This window comes from Pteropus alecto, unplaced genomic scaffold (assembly GCF_000325575.1).
Source record: "Pteropus alecto unplaced genomic scaffold, ASM32557v1 scaffold7, whole genome shotgun sequence".
In the NCBI taxonomy this organism is placed as follows: domain Eukaryota; kingdom Metazoa; phylum Chordata; class Mammalia; order Chiroptera; family Pteropodidae; genus Pteropus; species Pteropus alecto.
Window position 1 is genome coordinate 51,483,215 of NW_006494614.1, and position 8,466 is coordinate 51,491,680.

An 8,466-nucleotide genomic window follows, 5' to 3' on the forward strand; every position below is an offset into this window, starting at 1 on the left:
TCAAAACCTCGAAAGAAGAGTAGTAGAAAATTGTGATTTTGAATGGAAATGCTATATCTTGCATAGTGTATTATAAATATTAAATTTAGAAAAATAATAACCAAAATTTGCACCTAATACTGGAACTCTATAGTATAGAATATGGTATAATCATATTGACAGGAAAAGGGGAGGGGGGATTTTATAGAAAGTAACCTCACAGGGTTATCAGATCATAAATTCCTAACTGGGCAGGCCATAGTGGGTAGTCACACCCCAAGCCCATAACTTATTTAGTAAAAGGTTTACACAAGCCCTATTCATTGTTATGAATCTAGGTTAACACACCTTTGAAATGCCAGAAGTAATCCTCTTTTCCAGACCCTTCAAAAGAATAACCATCCTCAAGAGAGCACATAATCTTGTTAACTATCCTTTAATCCAATCCCCATCTTGTTTTCTCTCACCTGCATGTAATCATCCTTCTGTCCTCTCCTTAATTTCAAATGCATAAAAGAAACTGCAAAACTGGTATTCTCTGGAACATTTGAGATCTTTCTCCCCAGCATACATCATCAGTTTGGCTCAAATAAACTCATAAAAATTCTCCACAGATTTGGACATTTCTTATGTTCACAGTTATATTGGATCTACATTTATCTCATTCAAATTTTAACCTGACGTGTGGGGACAATGTACAGGTGCTGTAATAATGACCTTATCTTACACTCTATAAAGGGGGCTGCATTCAGTCTCCATTTATTTAAAATATTCATACATATTTACAAATTTTCTAATTAATTGCACTCTAAAAATACATCAAATAAATCTTGAGAGTAAAAAAAGTTTTTTTCCAAGGTATTTCTAGAACATTGTCTAACACATTTGAATGGTGCTGTTTTGTATGCTGGTTTTAAAATTAGATAAAATATGTTTTAAAATAAAATTTTAATTAGCTATCCTGAAGTACTTCCACAGAACACTGGATACAGAATCATAATAATTCTGAAGAATATGTATCGATATTGATATCGATTTAAATTTAGATGTAAATATATAATACAGGTACAATACATATAAGGATATGTATGCGAGAGAAAGAACTAAACACCTAAATATTAGAAATATCATAAGTAGGTTGTGATATGAAAATTTGTGTTTTTACTTTTAGTTATTTTTATTTTCCAAGTTATCTATTATGAGCATATTCTTGTTACTAAAATTCAGTATGACAGTTTAAGATTTCTATCCTCAAAGCTGCTTGTCTTTTCATTTTCAGATGAGACGATGTAAATTGAAAATAAAAAACTATGAGTCAGTGGACCTGATATTAATTCAGCAGATCTTTTTTAATTGCCACAAGCCTTGTATTCTATTTATCCTGTTTCCATTTATTTACCATTTTTCTCAACAAATAGCTTTGAGAACTCTCTATATGTCAGAAACTGAGGTACCACTGAATAAACCCTTTTACCCAGGCCTTAGGGCTGGCAAATAATTTTGCAGCACATTGATGTTATTCGTTTTCTATACTATTATACTAAAGAGATGCCTAAAAGCATTTTTCATAGAAACCCATCTACTGAACTCCCCCTCTAAAAAAGATATGCGTAATATGTGTTTCTATGGATGTACACGTGCAAAGCTGCACATGTGTGTCAGTATGAAACAAATTATTTTTATTAAAACACTCCTATGTTAAAATTTGTACAAATATTTTAAATGTTAGGCTCTAATTTCAAAGTTATTAATTCATGTATTGTTGCTTTTAATGTACTAGATGATAAAAATGACTGAACACATTAAAACAATCGATTATTTTGACAAGGCAAATGATACCACCTTATTTCTGCATGAATAAAAATGTGACTTTTTTCCCCAAAATGCAAAGCCAAATTAAATGGATTTTGCATTAAAAGTGCACATAAAATACCCATTCTACTAGGGTCAGGATGTGCTTGAATGCAAAAATAGAATTTTTAAAAGGCTAACTCATAATGAAGAAGAACTTAAAGTTTAAGTGTAAATGTCTCCTGAACGTCCTTGCTTGAGTTCACAAGGCAATTCACAGGAATATTTATAGACCAAACCATGAAATATTTTGAATGTATTTATTTCTAAGCCTCTCAGAAGCTTTCTGAGTTATAAGCATGGTCTGCAGCCATTCATTCCAACAGTAGATTTTAATAAGTCTCTAGATGCACTATCACAGCTGAACATAAGAATGAACGCTAGAACTAATTCTAGGAAAGGTATACCAGAGCTATTAGTGAGCTGAATCTATAGCACAATTTATCATTCACTGAAGCTTTAAGGTGTCATTTTGTCCCCCAAGAGGTCAATGAATGTATTCCTCTTCTCTCTATATGTGTTAATTCTACCTTTGGGCCATACTAGGATATCATAAAATTTGGATTATATTTCAGCTAAATCCATATACAATATGTGTATATACATGTAGTATATTTTTTTAGATCGTATTAACAAATTTTTCCTGCAGATGCCAAATCTTTAACTGACAAGTAACTTATTGCTAAAAATCTAGCTTCTTTATAATATGATAATAATGATATAATATTGATTCCACTTATCTCTTTAGGAGCTACTGGAGCATTATAAATAATACTGCTTTTTTCTTTAGCAAAACAGTAATTTTATATTTTTGATAAATGTATTTACAAGACATTGGTTTCTTTGTATTTATCCCATTTTTAAAGTTACAAAGGCAAATCTGAGCACGTTACTTCTTTACATCTATCTTCAATGGCTCATCATCTACAGAATAAATTTCAAATTCTGCCACATAGCTCACTAGAAGGTCTATGATATATTTCTCCCTACTCTCCTAGTTTATCTTCCATCACCCCTCCACATTCAACTATACCCAACTCCTGTGCACTCAACTTTCCATGCCTTTTCTCACTGCTCATTGTCTAGAATGCTCCTCCTGTTCCAGTCACAAAACATACTCTTCCTTCAAGGTGTTGTCCAAGTCCAATCTCCTCTAGCTTTTCATAAATTCATAGCCAGGTCAAGTTCTTCCTCTTATATGGCTATAACATCATTTTATATCTATGTTTTTGTATATCTACTTCCCACTCTAGAGTGGGAGTTCCTCAAGGTTAGAAATAATAATTTACTGCTGCCTGGCACAGTGCCTGAAGAATATAGGTATTTAGTTCATATCTATAAAAACACTGGATGAATAACTAGATTCAAGAAGTTTAAAAGTGGTAAAGCACTGATAAAATAAAGAAGCAATACTAACATCCCTAATCAAGGAATGTTACTAAATGAAGATACTACTGGTCTCCTGCATGCATTATGCAAAAGAACCAAATGAACCAAAGTTGATCCGTTAATATTTGTAAGAGATGTATCCTAAAAACTTTACAATATGACATTATGTAAATATAACATATTGTACACTTTTATATGTAGACGTAGTTATAGATAGATAGATGATAGATAGATAGATAGATAGATAGATAGATAGATAGATAGATAGACAGACAGACAGATAGATAAGAACTTGGCTATAATCTTCCCTGATAAGAAAATGACCTTTGAAATAATATTTCAAATAAGTTCTTATTTCTATACAGAATTTATGCTAGATTCCTTCAACTCATGGATCTGAGCCAAAGTTGAGTTCAAAATTCCACTCTTAAACGTATAAAAACAATTTTGTTGGCCATAGGCAAATGATTGTTTTGTACTATTATTTTCACTCCTGATATTGATAACTATCTTTTTTTATTGTCCTGTTTCCTGTTTAAAACAAAAGTATGTTTTTATTTGTTTTGTCTTCTAATCCCTATATAAACAATACGTAAAAAGATAAGTAGGAATAAACTTGGAGAGAGGGGCTTGTATTTACAAAGTAAAAACTCAAATGCCTGCAGGTATCAGAATGCTAAGAATGATAGGATATGAAAAACAGTTGAGAGTGGTGGGGTTTGAACCTAATTGGTAAATACTTGCCTTGCCTCAGGGCAGCAGTTATATTAGCTGGTAGGAGGACTACCAGCCAGTGTGTTATCAGAACTAGGACTATTTCTTCTTTTCCTCTTTCTCCTCCCCCTTTTTCCTTCTTCACAACCAAGAATAAAACTCTAAATTTTTGTGAGAAAAATCTGTGAGAAAAATCCTACCATTTTGTGGTCTGTGGTCTAGGTTCATTCACTAGCTAAGTACTTGGACATTATAGGTATTCATTCTCACATTGTACAGGATTCAAATGTATTTCTTTGAAGAAAAAAACAAGTCTACATTGTGAAATTTTCCACTCTCTTTCAAGTAGATGAATTTGAGTTGGTAATTTCTATGAATGCCAAGGTATGTCTGCTCTTCAGTCTCAGACACCCCATATTTCCCTGTCTTGGGGCATTCCCTTCAGGGTTAGGTTCTATCTCTTCTCTCTACTATATCTACATGTTTAAATTTTACCCATCTTTTAATAACTATCTCAATTTTTTTCTTCTATTTTCTTTGACAGAATAAGAGTGATGTTCTTTTAATTTCTCATTCATGTTCTATCTACCTCTCTCTATACACTTCTATACCTACTCAAATTATGCATATTCATGTTTTATCTTATATCTCGTACTAGATATTAAGCTTACTCCTTTGTTTCCTGTAAAGAACTAGGAATAATTTTTGTGCTAAGGTTGCTATCACAGGTTTTATATTTGTTAGAGAGCTAGAATTGAGTTTTAATGTAAAATGCAGAATTAATCTTCCCCGATAAGAAAATGACCTTTGAGTAAAGCACTTATAGATAAAAAATAGCCAAGTTGTATTTAGTTTGCCCTATTATCCAACTGGCTGTTCTTAAATAAATAACTTCAATGAAAAGAAAGTTCAGATACATTTGAAAATATGGTTATCCTTATTTTTTTTATTTTAAAAGTTATATATTTGATGTAAAAAACTAGTATTTTTAGTAATAACATTCTGATAGTATTCCTTGATTATTTCTTAAAGTAATGAACATGTTTCTGATCTCTTTGGAAATAGTTTAAAATAAGTTTCCTGACTTTTTAAAAAGTAAATGGTTACATTCTAAAACGAAACAAAATGGAGAAGAAAATGAAGTCAAAAGACAGAGTAGAAACCGATAAAAATAAATTCCCTCCCCGCCCCCAAGGAATTAGAGATATTAGGCAATGAGTTTAGATAATCAGGACATAATTTCCCCATTTTTAATTAAAATGAAAATAATTTCAGAACTAGATATAGACTACAATAGAGAATGGGAAAATTCATAAGATTTGGAGTCAGAACATATGAATTCAAGCCTATGATCTTGGAAGAGCTACTTTGTTTCTTCATTTCCCATTTTTTCACATAGGAACTTAAAATATTATTTAAAAGATAAAAGAATCCAGTGAAAGCAAACTAACATTGTTCTTGTGAGAATTAAATAAGATAATATATAAATATGGACCATACACTGTAAGCACTATGCAGCTCTAAGTCATATAATTTCTTTAAATAAAACTATTTTAACCGCCATGAGGTATTTAGAGCTATTTTAAAAATAATTTTAACATATAAACTTTGTTTAAAGCTAAAGGCTATCATGTTTTGAATACTTCCATAGAATAGAATACTTTAAAATGTTTTATGCATATTTTACCATTCTAGTTGGTTTCTTGACAGTACCACTACTCCTTTGTCTATAGAAAGACACTGAATCACATTATCAAAACCTCTTCACGAAATTTGTATCATTTAATATTCACTAACGATAAGTTGAAAGTGTTAATAATTCAAAGCAATTAATTTACCTTGAAGTTATTATTCTCATGGAAATTGCAGTAATAGAGAAAATCCACTTTTGAAAAAAATAGTGAATCATTATCTCAAATGTGCAAACAATTCTTACAAAGACAATTTTTGCTATTATAAAGGAACAAAACAAAAATAAGACAAAACTAGAAATCACTTATGCCATTATTTTTTGTTTGTTTAAGGAAGAGAGATTATCCCATATTTATCATAAAATGAAAATAAAGCAGTGGAAAGGAAAAAAGGAAAACGTCAACTCTGGTTTCCCCAGATAGGAGAGTTTGAGAGTTATCTTGCTAGAGTATTCTGAATTTCTATCACAATTCAGGTTGTATTTCTGAACACCTGAACTCTGAGATTGTGGACAATATAATTTCATTATTTAGATGACTGTAAAATGTAAAATATTGACTCTATTTTGGATTAACCTCCAGTGTCCTAGCTACACTCCTCTTGCACTAATATTCACAGAAGAGAATATTTAAAGTGAAAAAAAGGAAATGTGATTACCACATAAAACTGAATTTTATGTGGGCAGTGGACCAACTCCTTGGATTTGTGAAGAACACCACATGATCTTTCTTAATATAAGTCAAGACACTTTATTTTTTTTTTAAGCCTGAAAAAGCAGCTGCTCAATGACTTTTAAAATCACTACACTGAATGGAAAAGGAAGACTTCCTATTGATAGAAAAGTGACATATTTTTCTGCCATAATTTTAGTTATAAAGCAATATGCTGAGTGTAGTCTCCTGTGTATTTGTCTCCTCTAGGCTTCATCAGTGATGATTTGCCTTTGTTGTCTAAGCACCAATATAAGAAAGTAGTTGTGTGCTCATGCAACAATACAAACAGTCAAGGAGTTCCTAAGTCACCAGCTGGTAGAATCTGAAATGAGTCCTGCTTTCATCAACACAATAGTTATGATAGTAGAGGCAGCTTAGACCAGCTAAATTCCTCTTCACACCCCAGCTCCTCTGAATTGTCATACTATTTATAATAACACCAACTATAAAAATGTTACTTTTTACTTCATCCATGTGAAGCATCAAGTATTAGCCTGGCATTTGCTATGCAATGTCTATCACTTCTTTTGTCAATTTCAATGTTATTTTCGCCATGTGGGAACACATAGATTGAACTGAGGTTCAGTAATATTAGAGAACTTATTGAGATTACAGTGCTAAGAACTGGGCTTCTCTCTCAGATTCTGTTTATCAATTCTCAATCTCAGCATTCTTGTGATAACCTATATCCTACGATTTGAGCTTTTCCCAGTAAATATAAATGAAATGACCTGGTGATATCATACCACTACCTTACCATTTCTATAAAATAGCAGAAAATTCCTACCTCTGCTCCAAGTGTTTTTATTACTGGAACAACTTTCTGTTGTAGAACTCTGCCCTAAAGCACAGTTCAAATATAGGCATTCCTATATTTTACTAGTTATAACTGATCTGAGAATTTTGAGATCCTGGCTCTGCTGACTTCCTCTCTTGAGGTTCTTGTCTTTTCACTTTATGCTCCAGCAACACAAAGCCACTGGTCATCTCCTGGGCAAAACATGTACTTCCTTATACTGTATCTCTGCTTATTCCCCAACGGGCATGTTTGCCTCAAAATATTTGATCACTGAAACCTATTATCATCCTTTAAATATCAGATTAGCTATTACCTCTCCTAGGGAGCTTATTTTGATTTTCAAGGTCTATGTTTCCTCAATAATATTCTACTCTTGTGTTTCAACTCTCTCAGTACACCATTTTACTATAAGTATTCATGTATATGTCCTTCTCCTTTACAAGAAAATGTCGTATTGCCTCTACTGCATCGTGTCTAAAGACTGGTATATTTATAAATAAATAAAGAGAAGTTTTATAACTTATCAAAATATGCCTTGTACATTAGTTATTTCTATATGTTTGTATATTCCAGCATAAGTTAGTTACGTATTAATTTATTCAATCAATAATAAACATACCCTAGCCCAGTGTTCAGAAACATAACTCTTTAAAGATTATCTAAATCAAATTTTTGCTTGGGCAAATACTAGCAGTATGATCGAAGAAAAGTTATTTAACTTTTCTCCATCTTAGTTTTCTCATCTAAAAGTAGACATACGAATAGTTCCCATCTACTAGAGTTTTAATGAGAGTCAAATATTGCATATATAAATAGCCCTTATAATCCTGCTTGATATATAGTAAGTACTCCATTTTGTTAGGTCCTATTATAGGTATTAATTTAGTTAGTCATTTGCGTATATACATTAAATGAATACTATAACCAGGAAATGCACCCAGCTTTGAGTATTAATTAGGAAAACAAAAATCTATGGCCTAGATTCTAAAAAAAAAACAAAAAAAAACGATATGAGAAAAGAGAAAATAAGCAAAGAAATATATAGATGCCATATATACATTATACTATATACACCATATACACATTACATACATATATACACACATCTATATGAGTAAAATATATGATAAATTCTGATAATATCATAAAAACGATTAAGAGAGCTGTGAGAATGAGGTGGGTGTCCTATTTACATCACATGGCCAAAAAAGGCTTCACTGACAAAGGTCATTTAAGCTGAGAAATAAAAGAATGAACAATTCTAAAATTTGAGAAAAGACTGTTTTAGAAATATATACTATATACTACATATATAGTATATAGTATATA